The 21985-nt window shown below is 37.2% G+C and overlaps 1 pseudogene; it reads right to left on the minus strand.

Annotated features, from left to right (window-relative positions):
• Nucleotides 1–862: 862 nt before the first annotated feature.
• LOC149206547 (S-adenosylmethionine synthase 1-like) overlaps nucleotides 863–21985 on the minus strand; it is a 32443-nt pseudogene continuing 11320 nt past the window's right edge.

Here is a 21985-nt window from a genome sequence, read left to right on the forward strand (position 1 = left end):
TAATAAATACACCATCGTCCATATGAAAATTTATAAGCATCCAACAACATTCACCATATAATTTAGATAAATTTAAATGCTTTTAAAGGCGGTGGAGAGTATATTATGTTTAGGTATCTCATCAACTATGAATACCATCACATTCCTCATTATACAAGCATTGTAATAGTATCCACAACGATGTAAAAAATCATATCATACATAACCTAAAATTCATTAAACAAGTCAACATGAAGGATACTTATCTCAAATTAAGACTAGGAAACTGAGTTGGGGATTGCAACTATCTTCCTAACCATACATTGGGCTGCATTGTGTCTTTTCTTGTAGCTTGACCACCCCCGAGCTAGACTCTAGAGCATGAGGAAGATTGTGTGAGGGATGAAACTAACACTGCTAGCTGAATTAGGGACTCCATAAGGCTAGTCACATCCACCCACCAACTGATTTTTACTGTAGTTAATATTCATTCAAATATTCTAGAGGTCTACCACCTCTAGCTTTAGTAAATCCAAGGGCTCCAAAGGCCTATGTCTCCACCCTCATCCAACACAAAGCACATTGATACCACACAACTTTGGGAATTTAGAATGCACTATAAAAGCTAGATTACTAAGCATAGGAGACCTTAGACTTCTCTTACCAAGAATCCAAGGACATGAGCCTCCATCCCAGCTATCGAGGGAATCTAGAGATGATCACCTCCACCCTCCAACCAACAAGGAATTTATAGCTCCTTATTCCTCACCTGAGAGAAGATATTATAGTCATCCTTATGTTCATATTCAAGAGTTGCCAAAGACATAAAGTAGTGAACCCAAAAACCTGTGGTCTACTTTAGAAAAATGTTTTGCCTCTTACTTCATGGTTTCCAAGCTTTCTCCCTCTTAAGAACCCTTACAGTCTCCCAAGTGAAATTAGGAATCTTCAACCCAAGATAGCCATATGTGTTGTTTTCTAGAACCTCATATTGCCTCCCCATTTTAGGTCAAGATTGATAGAAATCATGCTAGGGCGGAAGTCAAAGCTTCCTTTGATCAACTTTAGGATTTAGCATGTGGAATTTTTCTAGTTCCCTATGTGTCAACTAACACAGAAAGTGGCTCAAGCACACCAATGGCATATGAATTCCGCACAAGGTAGCGACGTACTAACCCAACAACAACAACACTCTTGGCAGCTTGTCTAACGGTGTAAGCACCACTATGATCCACCTTGGTGGGATCCTTTCCAAAAAAATATCCTCCACCATGAGCACCCCAACCATCATATGCAATAATAATTTTCCTCCCAGACAGGCCCGCATCTCCAGGAGGCCCTCCAATCACAAAACACCTAGATAGATTCAAATATAATATTGTATTACATCTAGATATTGAGAAGGGATCATTGGTTTAATGATATGTTCCTTGAGATCAACTGTAATATGATCGACGGTAACAAATTTATCATGTTGGGTAGATATGATCACAGTGTGAGCTCTTAAAGGGACCATTGCTCCACCCTCATTTTCATACTCAACAGTAACTTGGGTCAGTCAATCTTGATCCAATCTTGGTTGCTAGGATGTGAGTAAAAAGCATTAACGTTGGAGTTTCGTCTATAGCATACCTAAACATGTGAACCTGATTTCTTGCACCAATATCTTAGGCTTCTTAGTAAAGTGGCCATGGAAACCCTATGCAATGTCAGGGCTTTGTTTCTTAATATGTACCAAGGCCTTTCAAAATGTCATGTTTTTCTTTGTACATGTTTCGCAGGAAACCTTGCTTTCAGGATATCGCTCCAAGCAAGCATCCAAGATGGCATCAGAGATCCAGTTGCAAATTTTATCAAGGTGTCCTTCATTTAAAAACTCATATCTCCCTCATGTATCTCCTCCTCACCATCTTCATTGCACATTACCTCCAATGGATTATTGTCCTTCGTAGAGTTTGAACTGTCCCCTTCCTTGCCAGTGCACTATCTCCACCTTTCGAAAGATCCCCTCCCTAGGTATATCCCAGGCCCGCTAAAAACAATCTCTCTTTTTGTTGGTTTTCCATTCTGGCCTAGAGCTAGTGAGCCAATAAATTGTTCCCCAACAATCCATCTTGTTCCAATTTTTTTTTCAATGCTGGTTAGTTTGTGTATGCTTTCCTAGTCTTGCAAGCTATTAGGTCCCTATACTACTAGTGTAACCCCTTATTGTTATTAGTGCAACCCCCTTATTATATTGTTGTGCCCATGCAGTCCTCATATTGTTATTATTGTGCCCCATAGAAGCCCACTATTGTTATTATTGTGCCCTTACATTATTATTGTTATGTCGGCTCTGATTATATTATGACCCCTTAGATTCCTATATATAGAAAGGAGGTCTTGTCATTTGTATCATCTAAGAATTGTTCATTTGTGTAATGTAAAGGAAGTTGCCCCCTCGAAGAGGCTTATTTCTAAGGTGTTGATCTATCTTTTCTATCTTTTTGTGAGTTGGTTTCATAACATTTGGTATAAGAGCTTTGGATTCTAGGGTTTCGCTGCTCAAAACAAGTCATCGTGGCATTTTCGCTATACCTTTTTGTATGCGACATTGCAAAAGTGAAAAAAAAAAAACCCATTTTAGATGAAATCGGGCTGAACCCCGGGTCCGAATTTCAGATCTTGTCTCGCTATATTTTTAGATATATAATCTGAGGAAGTTAGGGTTTTGGCAAGCTCTAAAATTTCGTTTAAAACAGGTCATCGTGGAATTTTCTCTATACCGTTTTCTCCATGAAGTTTCAGAAGATAAAAAAAAACCCATTTGAGAAGAAATCGATCTGAACCTCGGGTCTGAATTTTAGATCTTGGATTGCTATATTTTCGGATATATGATCTGAAGAAGTTAGGGTTTTTGCAGAATCCCGAATCCTAAACAGGTGACCTTGGGAAAATCGTCCTAACTTTCTCTCTGAGCATTAGATTGAAATTTTGTAAGAAGCTACAGAAAGAGGACAGACCGTATTTTGTTTAGGTATAACTTTTAGAACCTAAGGTTGAAACAATGACACATGGCATGTCATACAAGTTCACTCTACTAAACTAATATATAATTAGGTCATCGCGGGATATTGGGAATAAATATTTCTTCAGGAATCCAATTGTGATCAGACTTGCAGAGTTAGAAAGAGGACTCAGAGGGCTATTATAGGCCGAAATTTCAGAACTTAAAGATCCGAAATTACAGAGTTAAAGTCATTTCAAGATCGAGCTCCTAAAATCAAGAAAAAGCGAGATGAGGAAGTTTGATGGCAAGGATCCGATAAATTGGATACTACAAATGGAGAAATATTTTGAGCTACATTGTGTACCACTGTTACAAAAGGTACGTATTGCATCTAATTATTTAGAACCAAATCAATTTTTATGGTATAAAGGGCTTTCTTCTCGTAAAACACTTGTTACGTGGTCAATTTCACGGAGGAAATGATAGCACATTATGAGGATACAAAGAGAAACACCTTCTTTAGCCTATTAATAAATCTCAAACAAAAGTGTTCAATGGTAGAGAACATTGAGGACTTTCAAAAATTGAATATAAGGGAAAATGATATTCCAGAGAAGTAGAGGATTGATGTCTCCATCGAAACTTTAAAGGATAACATTCAAGATGAGGTTCATCATTGGGAACTTGATTCATTGGAGAGGGCAAGAAAAGTGGAAAGCAAAATTATGGCAACAAGGAAGTCTACCCCTCAAAACTATAAAGATGGAAGTATTGTTTCTCTTATCCTTCCACAACCTACAAGGTTGACACCACAAAAATTGGAAGAAAAAAGAGCAAAAGGGCTTTGTTACAATTGTGATAAAAAATACATTAAAGGTCATAAGTGTGCTGTGAAGAAAGTTTTTTACATTGATTGTGAAGAGGAGGAAGAAAAGGATCAAGAAACGTCAAAAGAAGAGGATATACGCCAGGGTCAATCCGAGAGAAAGAAGAAATGAATCTGACCATATATTGTAAAGCATTTGCAAGAATTACCACTCCTCAAACTCTCAAGATAGAAGGACATATCAAGAAGAAAAATGTTCAAGAAGTGAAAGATCACATCGAGCATCAAGAAATGAATCCAACCATATCTTGTAATGCATTGGAAGAAATTACCACTCCTCAAACTCTCAAGATAGAAGGATATATCAAGAAGAAAAAGATTCAAGTAGTGAAATATCACATCAAGTATCAACAACAAGTTCTCCAACTTTTAAAGGATAACGCCACTTTGGTGCAGAATCGAATGAAACAACAGGCAGATCAACATTGCAGTGAAAGAAGTTTTGATGTAGGCGATTGGGTATTTTTACGGCTACGTCTCAAGCAAGCAATTTATGAGAAGGAAATGTTGGCAATACTACATGCACTTAAGAAATGACGACCTTACCTAATGGGAAGACACTTCAAGGTAAAAATGGATCATGATAGTCTTAAATAATTTTTAGAACAAATATTATCTTTAGAAGAACAGAAAAAATGGGTCACAAATATGTTGGGTTATGACTTTGAAATCATCTACAAAAAGGGGAAGCAAAATTTTGTTGCAGATGCACTCTCAAGAAAGGATGAGGATGTGGAAGCATTGTTTTGTTCTATTTCTATTATCCAACCAGATTGGATACATGAAGCAAGGGATGAATGGAAGAAGGACGAAGAAGTGTGGCCACTCATTCAAAAGTTGCAGAAGATCTCAGTTCAAACAATATTGCTAGAACTTTACGAGGAAGGAAAAATCATATTGGAACCTGGAGCATTCACAGAAAAAAGAACCCGACAGCTACGAAATCGATCAATTTCAGAGTATCTCATCAAGTGGAAGAACTTACCCACTAAAGATTCCACATGGGAGGACAAGAATTTTTTACAGAAGCATCAATAACTACTCAAGCGTTGAGGACAACACTTTTTGAAGGAGAGGGGCATGTTAGGTCCCTATACGACTAGTGTAACCCCTTATTGTTATTAGTGCAACCCCCGTATTATATTGTTGTGCCCATGTAGTCCTCATATTGTTATTATTGTGCCCCATAGAAGCCCACTATTGTTATTATTTTGCCCTTACATTATTATTGTTATGTCGGCTCTGATTATATTATGACCCCTTAGACTCCTATATATAGAAAGGAGGTCTTGTCATTTGTATCATCTACGAATTGTTCATTTGTGTAATGTAAAGGAGGTTGCCCCCTCGAAGAGGCTTATTTCTAAGGCATTGATCTATCTTTTTTATCTTTTTGTGCACTAGTTTCATAACACAAGCCAATTCTTGTGATGCCATCTACTAGCATTCTTGGTTGTCATAAGAAACAAAATCACAAAAAAATTACCTCCTCAGCTCTAGAAGTTAGTTTCCCCAACTCATCCCATTTAATTTATTTAATTTACAATAAACAAAAAAGGTTAACCTAGGTTGTCATAGGTAATTTGTTCTTCTTTCTCCTGTAACATATTTTGTGTTTGTTACAATTGGGCTTTCAACTTCTTGTTTTCCACCTATAGATGATCTCTTATGTTAGCTTCACAAAATCTTAGGTTGGCCACTTCTTCTCCCATATTTTTCATCTTCTCCTCCATGATGCCAACATCAACAACTCCTTTAGATTTTGCAGTTTACATCCATCTATGGGTTATACCTCTTTTTGCCTCCAAATCAAAGAATAAAATTGGTGCAAGGTGGATAGGGAGCACCTTCCTTGCATTAGTCTAAGAATAATAATAAGAGAGGCATGGATGAGCATCTAGTGCTTGTAGCTTTGTAGCTTGCCCCTGCGGTTCTATAGTCTTTTCCTGTAGCTCTATATTATGTTGATGTGGCACTGTTGTTTGTTCTAGAAGAACTGTACCTTGAGTGCTTGGACCTTCTAGGTAAGATTGTGGCTCTTTTCCTTTGAGTGATGTGGAGGTTATCACTAATTTTTGTTCTTCTTCCTTTCAAGGTTCTTCCTCCTCAAGGCTAGGTGACTCCTCAATGGTAATCAGAGTGGGAGATGGTGGCTAAGGTTTTCCAATGGGCCTTATTCTGTTGCTCTTCCTTATCCTGAAGTAAATAAGGGGTTCCCTTGGTTTCCTCACTTTGGACTTTGTTGGGGTGCTCAGGGATGCTAAGGTAGAAACAAATTCTTCTTCTAAGTTCTCTTCTGGAGTGCTCTCCTTTTCCCCCTTTTTCCTCTTCTTTGTTGGTCTTGATGATGTCTCAATAGCTTCCTGGGATTTTGAGCCTTTGATTCTATTAAATTTATCCTAGCCAACCTTGCCTCAACTATCTCTTCCTCTACCTCTATTTCAACTTGTGCCTCTACCTATTTTTCTTCCTCCTTCTCTGTCTTCTCTTCAAGTTCTTCCTTTGATTCTTCCCCTTCTATATCAGCTTCTTGTTTTGCTCCTACTTCAATTTCCTCTTTTGTTTTGCCTCCTCTAGCTCCATTTGAGGTTCTATTTGGGTCTCCAAGCAAGTTTCCCTATCCATGTCGATGAAATTAGTCCAAGAGGTAGGGTTCTGTAGCTTTCCAGGTCATCTAGGACTATCAATATGATCAAACCATGGTGATCTAGATAATTATTCTTCCCCCTTTCACTCTTATGCTCTTCTCTTTTAAGGACTGAAGGAGGAAATAAGGAATGTTGAGTCTCTCTTGGGAAGGTAAATCTACTTTAAATCTTAATTAATAAAGAAACCTAAACATGTAGGCATATACAATGCTAAGCCTTCCCTCACATTAAATGTACTTGAGCATATGATAAGCTACCTCATCCCATGGATATTGCATAATTTCTCTTCTCACTCCATTCTTATCCTCCATAGGCTTCTCATTCTAGAGGGAAAAAACTTTTCTTGCCTGTGACAGCCTTAGATCTCTCCTCCTTACTCCATTTGACCCCCCTGGGAAGTGTGGTGACCCTACTAATAAGATCCTCATTTAGATAGATAATTAGGCCTCTGACCACACCTCATGCCCTTCTAGCTATTAGATATTTAAGGCAAATTCTAGAGAAACTTCATCATCAAAACCTCTCAACTTCTTGAAAAACCATAACCAGTGACAATTAAAAAAAAATATGACCTGAGGGATTTAATGGATTCTTGAGGTCTCTGTTGGCTCTATCCTATTAAATCCCCCCCCCCCCCATGGATTAATACAATTCTGAAAAATTGGAGCAAGGGACTTGTCTTCTACTACTACATGAGCCTATGGTTTCCTATACAGTGGGAAAATGTTGTAGCAGAGAAAAGTTAACAATTTTTTTCAAGGTTAAATGCACCCCTCCCTTCTTGACACACCATGTTCTTCTGTATATACTCAGCTAGTCCAACTGTTTTCTTTATTGAAATTCAAATTGTAAAATGCAGAGTGTGTTTTTCTAATAATTGAGGTGTTTTTTGGAATACTTTTGCCAAAAAAATTTCACTTCATTTCCTATGAAGATTTCCTTTATTTCTCGAGGCTTTTATGTCTATTTTGGGTGAAATTGGCCTTCTTGTAGCACTTTGTCAACCTCCTGTAGATAATTCCTATAGATTCCTATAAGTTCCTATAATGGGTTGGCTTGGAGACTTTGTAGTTGGACTGATCTCCTATAGTGATAGCAGGGTCTCGTTGGAGTTTTAAAGTAGATTTGCATGCAAAATAAGCACAGAGGGCCCTGACTTAGGTGGTCATTTGTTGAAATGATGGTCTTAGTGTGCAATGGTAAGTTGGAAGCCACCTACCTCATCATGCTTCATGTTCCATAATGAGTAAGCAATGTCGGCTTACCCTCTCAATTCTTTTCCTTTTTTGTCACATTCTTCTCCCACACATTTGCATGTCTTTTGGAGAAAATTCAAGTTCACTACTAGATATGGTCGAGGCTACTATTCTAACTAAATCTGGATATAAAACCTTTCCTTCTTACACTTTTAATGTTTCCTCAAGATAAAATATGTTTGAAGGGTGAGGTTTTGAGAGATGCATACTTGTGCCTAACCTTCAATGTTTCTTGTAGGTGTAATGGATGTTGTTGGTGTAGATGTTGAGGTTGCTTTTTATGATCTTGTTGAAGACTTGGATGTTGTTGTTGTCTTTGTTGATCCTACTGAATATTCCAACTCTGCTACTACTACTTCTAGAGACCTTCTGGAATCTTTTCAGTGTTGCTACAGTTGCTCTGAATGACTGATACAAATGGGTGAAGTGTTGTTGTTGTAGGTGGTTGAAGTGATGTTGTTGTAGGTGGACAGGAGATCTTGTAACAACCTAGAAGAGGTCATATGGTTGCTCAAGGTTGATTTTCTTGTCCTTCGGATAAGGTGGAATTTGTGGCTCTTTTTACACATAATGAAGACTTAGGCTTGTAGGGATTCTAAAGGCTGATACAAGATTGGTGTTTCTTGTAGCAGTCACAAAATCTACTTGGACTCATGATTTTTTAATTGTTGGAACCTTCACAAAATTTTGATAATTTAGAGGGAATTTGTTGGTGGTGATGGAGAGGTTTTTTTCACTTGTGGGTGATAGGAAAAAGTGGAAATGTTGGACTGTTGTGAATGAACAATGAGACAATGAAGGGAAGAATGCAAGGTGGCAAGTGTTGATGGAGTGTATAGATGTTAGGGAGCCCTAGGTACTTTCGTCTCACTTGCAGGTGAATACAACTTCAACCCTGCATTCTTTCTATTCATTTTATGGTATCTAGTAGTAATAAAAGACCTTCATGTGGCAACTTGGGACAGTGAAGAAAACAAATGGGAAAGACTTTAGAATGATGGATGAAGCTTATAAATGGTGTGGGAATTGATGAAGAGGATGTGGAGAAGCTTCTTGATTTCTTTGAAGGTGAATGTGTTGGTAACTGCAGGATGGTCTACCTGTCTTTTTGCTAGTTCTCTATTGTACATGCACAATTATCAGAATGGATAGAATAAAGAAGTTTTTTTTTTTTTCCTTTTTTTTTTTATTAAATTTTATTTTGAGGTCCACTGGCTTCCTCATGGAGTTTTTCAGCCTCAGGGCTCTGCCGTAGGTGCCTCAAGGGAGGATTTCACCTAAGGTTTTGTTCTCTTCCATTTTTTCTTTTTTTTTTTCTTTTCTTCTTTCTCTCTTTCTTGATGAGTGGTTGAATGGATTGGGAGCTCTAATGCTCTGAATCACATTAAGCTCTTTGCTTATTGAATGAGAAAACTTAGCCCTTGAGAGGGGCTTCCTGTAGAAATTCAACTTGTATCCATTCACTAGAAGTAGGATTTGTTCTTCATTAATTGTCCTAATATGAATTGAGTCATTATCATGTCGTTTTTCAACCAGATAAGGTCCCAACCATCAGGTCATCAATTTTTATTTGAAATATGTGAACCTAAAATCATACAAGAGGACCCAATCAACCTCTTAGAATATTATTGACTTAATGTGTTTATCATGCCAGACTTCCCTTTTCATTTGAACTACTTTAGTGTGCATTAGAGCCTACAGTCTGAGTTCATTAAGTTCATTTAGTTGATGTAGTTTCTCTACTTGTGCTTTTGTGATGTCCCTTTCAAGATGTGTTGCCATTCTTAGTGTATTATACTCAAACTCAATGGATAGTAGGGCCTTCTTTCCATAGACCAACTCAAAGGGGGGAAACCCAGTAGTGGTTTTATAGGTGGTGTTGTAGGGCCAAGTGTCCTCAACAAGCCTTTCTGCCCAATCTTTCTTGTTGTTACTAACTACCTTAGAGTGCTTTCCCTTATTCTTTTAGTCACCTCTAGTTGCCCATTTGCTTGAGGGTGATATAGGGTATATTTTATGTGTCTGATATGATGTTTCATCACAATCCCCTTTATCATATTAGAAGTGAACTAAGAAACTTGTTCTGTCACTAGTTCCCTTGAGAAACCAAATTTATAGAAGATGTTTTCCATTAAGAACTTTGCTACATTTTTGTTGTTGTTGTTGCCTTAACAACTTTCACCTCAAACCACTTGGTCAAATAGTCTCTGCACACAATTGCGTACTTATTTTTTCTAGATGGAGGATCAATAGGGTCAATGAAGTCCATGCCCTACTTCTCAAATGGCTTGAAATCCACTTTAGGTTTTAAAGGCATCTCATCCCTCTTAGTAGGTTTCACCATCCTCTAACAGTCATCACATTGTGCAATGTATCTCTAGGCATCTCGATGAAGGGTAGGCCAATAGTATATTGCCTGAAGAATCTTGTAGGTTGTCCTCTTAGTATAAAATTCCCCCCCACAGGGTCCATCATGACAAGCTGAGTGTAACACCCTCCTCCTACATCTACCTAAGCAACTGGCCAGCCGAGGTAAACATGCAACGAGAGGCCACTATGATATGATTCAACCTCCCAATTCACGTTAAGGAAGTGGAACCAATGAAAACACACCATACAAACATTCGATATCAGCATTAGGACCCTCAAGAAACAATCCATCCTCTCTGCCAACCAACCCCTAGGTTCCATTGATATTTTGGACCACTTGACCTCTAGAAGCTCTCATGTTATGGGTATGCCAACATCCAGGGACCTATGTACACTCTCAAAGGCCTGCAAGTCAGCGTCCAAGGACTATTTTACATAGTGCTATGCAATGTCCCTAGGATTTGAGCCACTTTTTTAGGCCCAAAGCCCAGGTCGCTGCCCAGAATTGAATGACATCTTCAGAATAGTAAAATAATAGAGAAATGACAATTAAATGCAATTACTTGAATAAGACCTTGATTGGACCCCTACTAGCCATGAAAGACATTTCGTTAAACATATGATGAATATGTAATCTTCAGGTGTAAATAATATATCTGAGCATAGGGGTCTCATACTTAGCTGAGAATCACAAAGAAACAATGATGCCTCAACACATCAACTGCCATTTCATCTATTAGGTCCTAGATAAATTGTTCATTCATTTACAATTAAAAACATGATGAGAGTCATACATAACTACTACCATAAAACATATATATATAGCCAGCATAATAACAACATAAATACCAATGAAATCACAACCATATAATCCAAATATAAACCAATATAATATGCATAGAAATACAAGCAGAAATAACCTCATATTGATGATGCAAAATCCAAACCCAAGACGGGACTTCCACGTTCCACCCAATCGTAGAATGGTTGAGCCAAATCTCTCTTCAGCCATTCACCCCCATGCCATATTCCAAGCATGAATGTGGGATCTCATAGAACACATCAATCCAAAACCATCCAGGGCTTCCAGAGGCCATCCACCTCAATCCATCAAACAATGATTTCACCTCATGGTCGAACATAAAAAAACCATCATCAGATTGGTCTCTATCTAATCCTTCTAGGGCTCCGGAGCGTTTATCCAACCAAGGCTTCTAGGACTAGTAACTCAACCCACATATTTTACCAAGATTCCAAAGCGTTTTTCCAACCAGGGCTTCTAGGACTAGTAACTCAACCCACCATGGGCTTCTAGAGTGTTTGTCCAACCAAGGCTTCCAGGACTAGTAACTAAACCCAAATTGTTACAGGGCTTCCAGAGCGTTTGTCCAACTAGGGCTTCCAGGACTAATAACTCAACCCAAGCTAAGGAAACATGAGAACCAACCAATAAAAAAACAAGGAAAACAAATCCACAATCACCATGTCTATCTAGGAAATGGCAAGGCTAGGCAGTCCACTATCAATCCCGACCATCCTCCATGCCAATGACAGAGCATAACCAAAAAACCACATGCATATGCCATGCATGCCAAAACTAGTGAGAAAAACATACATGAAACTCTGTACTTGCAAGAAAAACCCATTGTAGCTGCTGATCCTAATGTCCTCTTGCGCTTTCCTACTCTTCATTTGCCTTCTTGCTCCAAAAATCCAAGTATGCCACACCCTCCAAGGGTTCTCCAATAAAACTTGAAGTATCCAACAGTATGAGAAAGAGAGAGAAAATAATGAGAGAGCTCTAAAACTGAATTGACAAAAGGTTACCAAATAATCCTCAAAATCCTTTTTATCAATGAGGCCTCTATTTTCTTCATTCTACATTATTTTCCTTCATTTTCCTCCTCACATGCAGCCTGTGACCTTTCACCTCCATTTTATCCTAATTTCCATTATTTTCATAAATAAATGTGCCAAAAATTCCATTTTACCTTTCCAAAGCCTTAGCCATTTCCTTTTCCAATTTCCTTAGCCATCAATAACCAAATGAACACCCACACTAGGATGTCTTGCCCAACATTCAACTTGGAATAATTGTCCCATCAATCGTGGTTATTATTTTTCCTTTATTAGCTTTTATTACATGGAATTTTCACCAGGGCTGTTACATTGAGAGGATATCATAAACCTCATCTTCCTTTACACACCTTCTTAGGATCTGATCAAGTCCCAACTTGAAGAGGTTTCCCCCAATCCAAGTATAGGGAGCACTTTTCCTGACAATATTTATCTTCTCCTTTGAAGGAAAAGGAGGGGGGAACTTGCCAATAGCTAAAAAGTTTGTTGTGTCAACAAACCATGGAGACAATAATGATATGGAAAAGAGGTGCTCATCAGGGAGTTGGTAATCCACCATCTATTCATTCTTTGTAAACAAGGTTAGTCTAGACAAGAAATATGAAACACCATTTTCTTTCCCTAGTTTGTCAACAATGGTTAGGACAAATTGTTGTAGCAATAGTGACCATCTAATGCCTTGAGCATTTACATCAGGTTTATTCATCAAGTACTTACTTGTTGCATGATCAATATTCACAAAAACCTAATATCTAGTAATGTAGTGCATGGATTTATTCAAACAAAGCACAAAAACAAAAAAAAATTGGTAACTGTGTAATTAAGCTCAACCTTGGACAAGTTCTTGCTAATGAAATAGATGGCATTAGGTAATTTACCTTCAATTTGTCCTAGTCACCTGCCCCAACTACTTTATCTGATGAATCTACGTGGATGTGGAACGGAAAGGCCCAATTTGGGCCCCTAAGGACTGGTGTCATTGTCAACTTGCCTTTGATTTATTCAAATTCCTTTTGACATAGGTATGTACAACATAATTCTAAATATTTTGTTAGTAGACAAAACAAAGGTGAAGCAATCTTGCTGAAATCCTTAATAAATCTTCTATAGTACCTAGCAAGTCCTAAAAAGCTCCTAACATCTTTCTGTTTTTAGGAACAATAACCTTTCTAATGATGGCTATTTTGTTGGGATCAACCTAAATTCCTTCTTTAGAGAGGAAGTTCCCTATAAAAATTCCTTCATTCATAAAAAAATGGCACTTTTTAGGGCTTAAGGAGAGATTCATCTCTATGCATCTTTGCAAAACCTTCCACAGGTTGGAGAGAGATTCTTGGAAAGAATCTCCATAAGGTGTGAAATCATCCATGTAAATCTCTACTGAGTCATGTACAAGGTTAAAACAAAATGCTCAATACTGCCCTCTAGAAAGTGGTAGGGGCATTACATAGGCTGAATGGAACAAACCTATAAGAAAAGGTCCTCCATGGGAAGGTGAAAGTGGTCTTATCCTGGTCTTTAAGACTGATTTGGATCTGATTATACCTACTAAATCCATCCAAAAATGAAAAGAACTTCTTCCCTACAAGAACATCCAAAACTTGGTCAATAAAAGGCAAGGGAAAATGATATTTCTTGGTGGCTTTATTAAGTTCTATGTAATCAATGTAGACTCTCCATTTTCCATTCTTCTTAGGGACAATTACTAAGGGGACACCCACTCATTGTCTGAAATTGGATAGATAAAATCTGCATCTAATAATTTCTACAATTCCTCTTTTACAATGTCTTTTAGTGTAGGGTTCATTCTTCTTTAAGGTTGGTGAACATGTTTATGTTATTTTTTAATGTATATATGATGAGTGCATATATAGGGGTGGACTCCCTTCATCTCCTTGCAATCCCATGCAAAGGCATCAATATTCTGTCTCAAGATAGTGAGAAGCTTTTCTTCTTGATTAGCTGAAGTAAAGGGGTTGATTTTCAGAGTCTTAGAGGGGATGATTTCTAAGGTTTTTACATTACTTTGGTCAGAACCAGTAGTGATTAAATCTTCCCATGAGATTTCCTGAGAGCAGGCAGGTTACCCTGAAGATTTGTCTTTCAAATCGTCAATATCCATGGCAACAAGATATTCATTTTACAAAAAATTGTCAATCGGGTTGTCTTCATCCAATTACTTGCTACCAACAGTGGTTTCTAATGTATATATAGGGTAGGGTTATGAATGATAAAGTTCTTCTTCTTCTTCCTCTTCTACCCACATAGTAAAATCATGCTTAGTGAGGGGTTGAACAAGAGGAAATAGTACAAGTTATTTTCTTAACTGCCCATTTATAATTGTCAAATTTCCAGTTCTACAACTAATGTAAGTGTCAACATTGGCCAACCAAGGCCTTCCTAGGATAAGAGGATAGCCATTAAACTTGATTTCAGGATGAAGAACAAGGAAATTAGTAGGATATTCCTCGGAATCATTGGAAACCATGACATCCTTAATGATTCCTTCTGGTGCTACTGTGGATTTGTCAGTAAGTTGCAACACTGTGGTGGTTTTCCTTAGGGATCCTTGGAGATTAAGCTTGAGCATAGTATCCTTGGTCATGGAATTGATTGCAGACCATAAATCAATGAGGGCATTAGGGACTGCAATGTTATCAATGTGCACATCTACTACCAAGTTACAAGAATCCAAATACTTTGGGATGATTATCTTCCCAAGCATGAGATAAGCTAGTTTCCCTATGACACTGATAGCAGGGGCATATTTAATTCTCCTTCCTGGACTCCTAAGACATTCCTATTTGATTAATATGTTTTATATAGGAACATCCTTGATGGGTTGCAAGAGGGGAATCTTGACACACATAATTTTCAATTCTCCCAAAATTTCAGCTTCTTCTGGGGTGCGTGTTTTAGGAGGGATCAACCTTTTAGTTTAAGGAGTTTTGTTGGCTTGAGGAGTGAGGCCTTCCTTCTATACTTCAATATTTTTTGTTGGAGAAGGTGGGTGAGCATTAGGAAGTACCTTCCCAGATCTGAGGTTTATTTCTTGGATTTCTACAACATAGGTAGGATAAGATGTCTCTCCATTATATATTGGTTGGGCCTACTTATTGTTGGGGTTTGCATTTGGTTGAGCAGGAATTTGTGGCTATTTTAGAGGATTTTTTGGGGTAATTGTCATTGAGGAGGAGGACGAGGCATTAGGGCAGGTGGTTGGGTTATCTGAGGCCTCCACCCTGATGATGGATTACCCCATTGAGGAGGTTGGTGTTGGTATGGATGAAAAGGAGAAATGGCAGGTTGGGGAGGATAGGACCATGGAGTAGGTATATACCAAGGTGAGGTTCTAGGTGGATACCAAGGTTGAAATGGTGCATTATAATTTGTATTGAAAGAGGAGGGATAGTTCATACCTTACTAATATGGTTTGGGGCCTTGTGGCCTTTTTTGGTTGACAAAGCAGAGCCGCTCCATGCCTCCTTCTGCTCCTTGGTACACTGCTTCCAAACTTGGAAAAGATGGAAATTTGTCATTCAAATGATTCTCTTCACATATAGAGAAAATTTATATAACATTTAAGGGCACTCATTTCTAGGATACCTCTCAGTACATCTAGGGAAGCATATAGCTAATGCCCTTTCTGCTTCCTCTCTTTTTTTCTTATTCTGTAGTCTATCTATTTGCAAGGAAAATGTGTGTAATATATCACTTTTAAAATATTCCAACATACCTCATATTTCATTCTTAATGGCTAAAGTGGAGGATAAAGGACTTACCAAACCTTGGTTGGATCCACCTATTTTTCTAGCAGCTCTATAATGGTTTTTGAACTTTGTTTTGATGTCTTCACAGTTGAGCTGATAAATATATCCACTGGCTAGCATATTGAGGGTCTCCATAAGTTCTTCTCTGACCTCTCGAAGCAAGACTAGTTTCAATGAATCTAAATCAAGAGTGCAGTTATGTGCCCTCCTGTAGCTAAATTGAAATCTTTCCTCATAGTATTCTAGTGATTCATTTAGCCCTTGGGTCATTCTGAAGACTTCACCCCTTTTATCTCTTGATCTACAATAATCATTTTATTTGGTGTTGAAGGCTTGCTACATATGTCCCCATGTAGTGATGTTGCCTCCTTCTAATATCATGAACTAGTGAGAGGCTGCATCCTTGAAGGTAGAGGGAAACAATTTGAGCTTATGCTCAACTGATGTATAATCATTTATCCTGCAGACTATAACAAATTGAAAGAGAAGGTGTCAGGGTCCTCAGTAAGAATTCCATGGAAATGTGGAAGAGTAGTGGGGCTGATATTTTTCATTTTGGCTTCCTTATTTTCCTACTTGATAGGAAAGACTTCAGGATGCTTGTTTCTAGCCATGGTATCAGTGTATTATGGAGGTTTTTATCCTCCAACGAGCTCCTCAGAAATCCTCACTTTCTCACCTAAAAGGGCCTCTATATCCTCTATAGATAGAGTGGGAGGCTGATAGTTAGCAAGTGAAGGCTGGTTGTTTGTAGTAGTGGAGGTTTTATGTAGAAATTTTTCCATGTTATCCCTAACTCTACGAGGCATGAAAGAAATGAAATTTTTAATTTTGTTTTTAGATAAAAATGCTAATGCAATTTTTTTGTTTTTCATTTTTCAAGTTATGAAGGAAGTGAATCAAATAGAGAAGAAAACAGTACCTACTTTGACACCTCCCTGATAATGGCACCAAAATGTGATGGCCCTCAGTATTACAACAAGAATGTTGAAACTCCTCAGGGCCTTGAATTTAATTATTAACCCTGGGTGCGTAAAAACTTAAGAGGGGTTAGCAATATGTGTGCAACATGCAATGTATTCTCCTTTGGTTGATCTGATGCAAAATAAGAGAAACAAGGTTGTACAAAGACCACTTATGTTATCTAGGCTACAAGAAATACTCATAAATTGTAGGAAAGCAAATAACAATAAGTAAACCTACTCTAGTTTTGTAAAATAGTAAAGGACATAAAGTAAACCTACTCTATTTGTAAAAAATTAAAGAGCAACAAATAACCCCATTCTAATTTCAAGAAAGGAAAGGACAACAAATAAACCTAGTCTAATTCCAGGAAAGGAAAGAATAAAAAATAAACCTAGTCTAGCTATATGAAAGGAAAGAAAATCATTTCAAGAAATATGGAACAAAATCAATTCTATTGTATTATGCTTGGTAAAGAAACTTGCAACTAAAAGAGAACATCCAAATAACAAACCCTAATTTGCATAAAATAAAGCAATTTTGATGTAACTACTAGGTTAAGGATTCAAAGGTGTATATGATCTTCTAAATTCCATATTCAAGGTATGGTGTGCATTGTAAGGTGATAAGGAATGATAAACATGCTTTGAGTGCAAATATGGAGGTGTTTAAATGCAATTGGTGGACCACTACAAGATGCCCCTATTTTGCTATAGGCAACAAACCTGAGAGCAATTTTATGTGTTCTACATGTGGTTTGAGGGGTGAAGAAGGTGAAGGGGGTTATATAAGGGTTAATAAGTCTTTACTAAGCTCAGGTACCTTTGATGGATCAATTCACGCAACAAATAGGGAAATCTAGAGTTTCTCGTAGCCCATCAAGTAAATTTTTTATGTGTTGACAAATTGAAAAAATGTGTAACAATGAGCAAAGAGATGATGATCTAAGTGAGGTAAGTGCACAAAATAGTACTAATTATACATAATAACTATTATCTAAATTAAGCACTACTGTCTACTAAAATCAGAATGCATGAATGACTGATAAACTAACTAGCTGCAGAAAATAAAATAACATGAAGGATGAGTTGAATTGCTAAATGAAAAATCACTGCATGAAAGAGATTATTGCTAAATTCATCAAAGAAAGATACATAAACAAACTTAGAGATAAGCTCATTCACTAACCCTGCAAAGGCAATATTTTCACAGATGAGATTTTCATAAATGCATGGAAAGTAAGAATACAAGAAGGGGGCTTGAGCACTTGGGTTGTGCCCTAACCCAGGGAGACTCAGGTCCCTTAAAGGAAAACTAGTTTCGAAACCAAGGAGTTCTTTTCATTAATAAAGAAATGTTCTCATACATGAAATATGAAAAAACTAAAATATCAGGTAAAATTCTCTCTACTACTAACAATAATCTCCAAAAGTTTGAATCCTAATAGGGTACTTAAGCCCCTTATTTATACAAAAAATGGTTGAGGGGTAACCTCCTTGAAGGGAGGTCTCCTCTCCTCTAAAAACACTAAAAAGTAGGATATGGTTCCCCAATGAATTCATAGCTATAGGGAGGTTATAATTACCATGAGCCAACCAAGTTTTGACTATCCTTCAGTAAGGGACATACCCCATATTTTTCTCTTATTGGAATCTTGCGTGATCTGCATAAAATATTCTCAATATCCTACACAATAAATGCATTAGGCACACAAGATATGAAAATCCTCTCTTAACCCTCCTAAGAACATATTAAAGCAGAAAAATACATTGTCAAGTGCAAAAGAAAAGGTTAAACGTGCATAGGGATGGTTAGATGGGCCTTAAGGTGTATCTATTTGGGAGGCTCATCAAACCCCAACTCAATATTATGAAGGTTTCATCCAGAAGAATAATAGAGCTTCATGGGCATCAGTTGGTGAGCAGAGATGGAGTAGATCTGTGGGTTGGAAGTGGGGATCACCCATATCTCCAATTTGGGCTTCATTTGCAATGATTTAGTGGAGCAACTATTATCAACCATTCAAATATTTGCTAGTCTTTTTTATCCGATTATTATCCAATTTTAGCATGTAATATCATATTCCAGTTAATGAAATAAGGTTGATTTTATAATAAATATTGTCCATGTTTTCTTGCTAAGTTTTTGCAAAAGTGTCATGGTATTATTTTTGCGGAAAATTTATTTATTTAAATTATCTAAAGAATGCCCAAGAGAAGATTTATAAAAAATTCAAAAGATAAATAAAAAGGAATATTACAGTGGTATCACAATAATTTCTTTGGATCTATGTTGCATTTTACCAGTATTTCTGGAAACAAATTTATGTTGTGATATTTTCAGGGATTTTTTAGTTAATTCTTGCAAATTAAATAAACAAAATATTTCAGTAGAGTCCCCTTTGTTAAAGCACCTTTGCTATTGAGAGGTCATAGGTTCAATTCTCTTGACACTCTTGTTGTTAAGCTCTGTAGTTGAGTTGATGGGAAGGGATCCCTTCAGGTGGATTTTCATGGAACAAATATTCTGTGGATGTAGCGATCGCCAATCTCTAGGGTCCGTGAGCCACATGGAAAAAAGAAGAAGAAAAAATGCACAGAAAATAAATATTTAAGATTAACAAGGTCAGTAGAAGCAGGTGGGGTTATCCTTCACCTTGATGATCAAATGGAGATTAAATTTGCATGGGGTCTAGGCATAATGACGAATAATCAAGCATAATATTTAGCTCTATGCCAAGGACTTGATTTATCAATAGCAACACAAATTCAAAAGATTATTGGTATTGGATATTCAATGGTAGTTTTTAGGCAAGTAAGAAAGGCCGGAGTGGCCACCCCCATGAAATTTTTTTCTCCCCTCCAAGGCATCATCCTTCAGATTCATCAATTTGAAGAGATATAATTTTTCCACGTGTATTGATATATGAATAAGCTGGATGAGTTAGAGGAAAATCATAGAGCCAATTTAGACCATGGTCTAATGTATATGGGAAATGTCATTGTGATCCACGTTTAGTTGATATGAATCACAACCATATGGATATCTCCAATATCGGCAGGGAGGACGACAGATGAATGCCTTAAGGTGTCGATGATAAATAATGCTGACAATGCACTTTCGACAGCCTGTTGATTCTTGAAAATATGTGAATGGATGGATAATGGAAACCAGGTATCGAAGATACTTGATGACAACTAGAGTCGAATGTGATCGAGAGGGAGAATCTATTAAAGCCCTACAGAGGATAATGAAGTCCTACAAAGTCACTTATTGTGACATTTCTCTTCGTAACAAAGTTTGCTCATGTGGCGATCAAAGGGTATTCGTCCAGGTTGATATTATTGATGCAAAGGAAGATGAAATTGATGTCAAATGCCTATGGCATCAAAAGCAACAAATGAGGTATCATCTTTGTGTTTTTAAATTGAAGAAGAGTAGCCCAGAAGATTATATTCAATTCAAAGCTGAGGTGTGGTTATAGTGTCTTGTCAGGAGAATTCTTTATTGTTGGAATCATATCGAAACATTAATGGAGGTGAAAGGTCTGCATGTTTAGTCGGTTGAGGATGCTCAATCTCGTATGAATATTTCATTAGAGATACTAGCAGTTTCTATGGAAAAAATAATAGCAACAATGAAGAAGCGAAAGCAAAGACAAGTGTTAAAATAACTAGAATCGAAGGCTCAGGTGGTGACATTCGGGAAGAAATATGAGTTGTTGCAATTGAAATTTGAAAATACGAAACTTATGCCGGAAAATGACATTGTTGACCTTGACAAGAGGCTAAACAATTTGGAAGTCGAGAAGTGGGAGGGAAGCACAAGCGTCGAGGTTGATGTGGGTAGATCGTGGGGTTAGCTGAAGAAGAGTGTGTGATGCACTCTTGAGCTTGAACTATGAGCAAATGATAATGAGGCCAAGGCATCGAGGATGACATTGGAGAACAAAGCATCGACTCACTAAAATTTTAGTTTATTTTCATATTGTCATGGACTATATATTTGTATTGTTGTTAATAGTTATTTTCCAGGTTTAAAGCATCAATCTTTTCAAAATAGCAGTAAATAGTTTAATGAGGTATAATATTATTAAATTTTGGTCTTTCTTGGCATGTAAAGAAACTGTTAAGAATTTGTAAGGGTTATGGCCCATAAACCATATTTTGATTTAATATAAACCCTCATCTGTTTCTTATATATATATATATATATAAAGAAATGGAATAATAGATCGTACAATATTTGACAGTTTGGTATCATCTTTGAAATTTTAAATTGAAGAAGACTAGGTCCGAAGATGGTATTCAATTTAAAGTTGAGGCGTTTTTACTATGTCTTGTTGGGAGTATTCGCCATTGTTGGAATCATAATGAAACATTAATGGAGGTTAAAGGTCTGCATGTTCTGTCAATTGAGGAGGCTCAATCTCGTATGAATATTTCATTAGAGATACTGGCAATTTTTGTGGAACAAATACTGTCAATAATGAAGAAATGAAAGTAGAGGCAAGTGTTAAAAGAATTGGAATCAAAGAATTAGGTAGTGACATTAGGGAAGAAATATGAGTTGTTGCAATTGAAATTCGAAAATACGAAGCTCATGCTAGAAAATGACAATGTTGACCTTGACAAGAGGCTAAAAAATTTGGAAGTTGGGAAGTGGGAGGGAAGCACAAGTGACCAAGTTGATGTGGGCAAATCACAGGGTCAGTTTAAGAAGAGGGTGTGATGCACTTTGAGCCTGAACTATGAGCAAATGAGAATGAGGCTAAGGCGTAGAGGAAGGCATTGGAGGACAGATCATCAACTCCCTAAAATTATAGTCTCTTTTCATATTGTCATGGACTATAGATTTGTATTACTGTTAGGAGTTCTTTTCCAGGTTTAAAGCATTAGTCTTTTCAAAATAGCAGTAAATAGTTTAATAAGGGATAAAAAAATTGAATTTTGGTCTTTCTTGGCATGTAAATCACTTGAACTGTCAAGAATTGGTAAGTTTTTTGGCCCATAAACCATATTTTTATTTAATATAAACCCTCATCTGTTTCTTGTGTGTGTATGTGTGTGGGTGTGGGTGTGTGTGTGTGTGGGTGTGTGTGTGTGTATCTTACTTTTGTTAAATTAAAAGAGATGGAATAATATATCATAAAGTATTTTATGGTTTGGTATCATCTTTGTGTTTTTAAATTGAAGAAGAGTAGGTCGGAAGATGATATTCAATTCGAAGCTGAGGTGTGGTTACAGTATCTTGTCGGGAGTATTTGC

Source organism: Pinus tabuliformis, chromosome 1_2, assembly GCF_031772625.1.
Source record: "Pinus tabuliformis cultivar Carrire ecotype Pingquan chromosome 1_2, CPIR1, whole genome shotgun sequence".
Lineage (NCBI taxonomy): Eukaryota > Viridiplantae > Streptophyta > Pinopsida > Pinales > Pinaceae > Pinus > Pinus tabuliformis.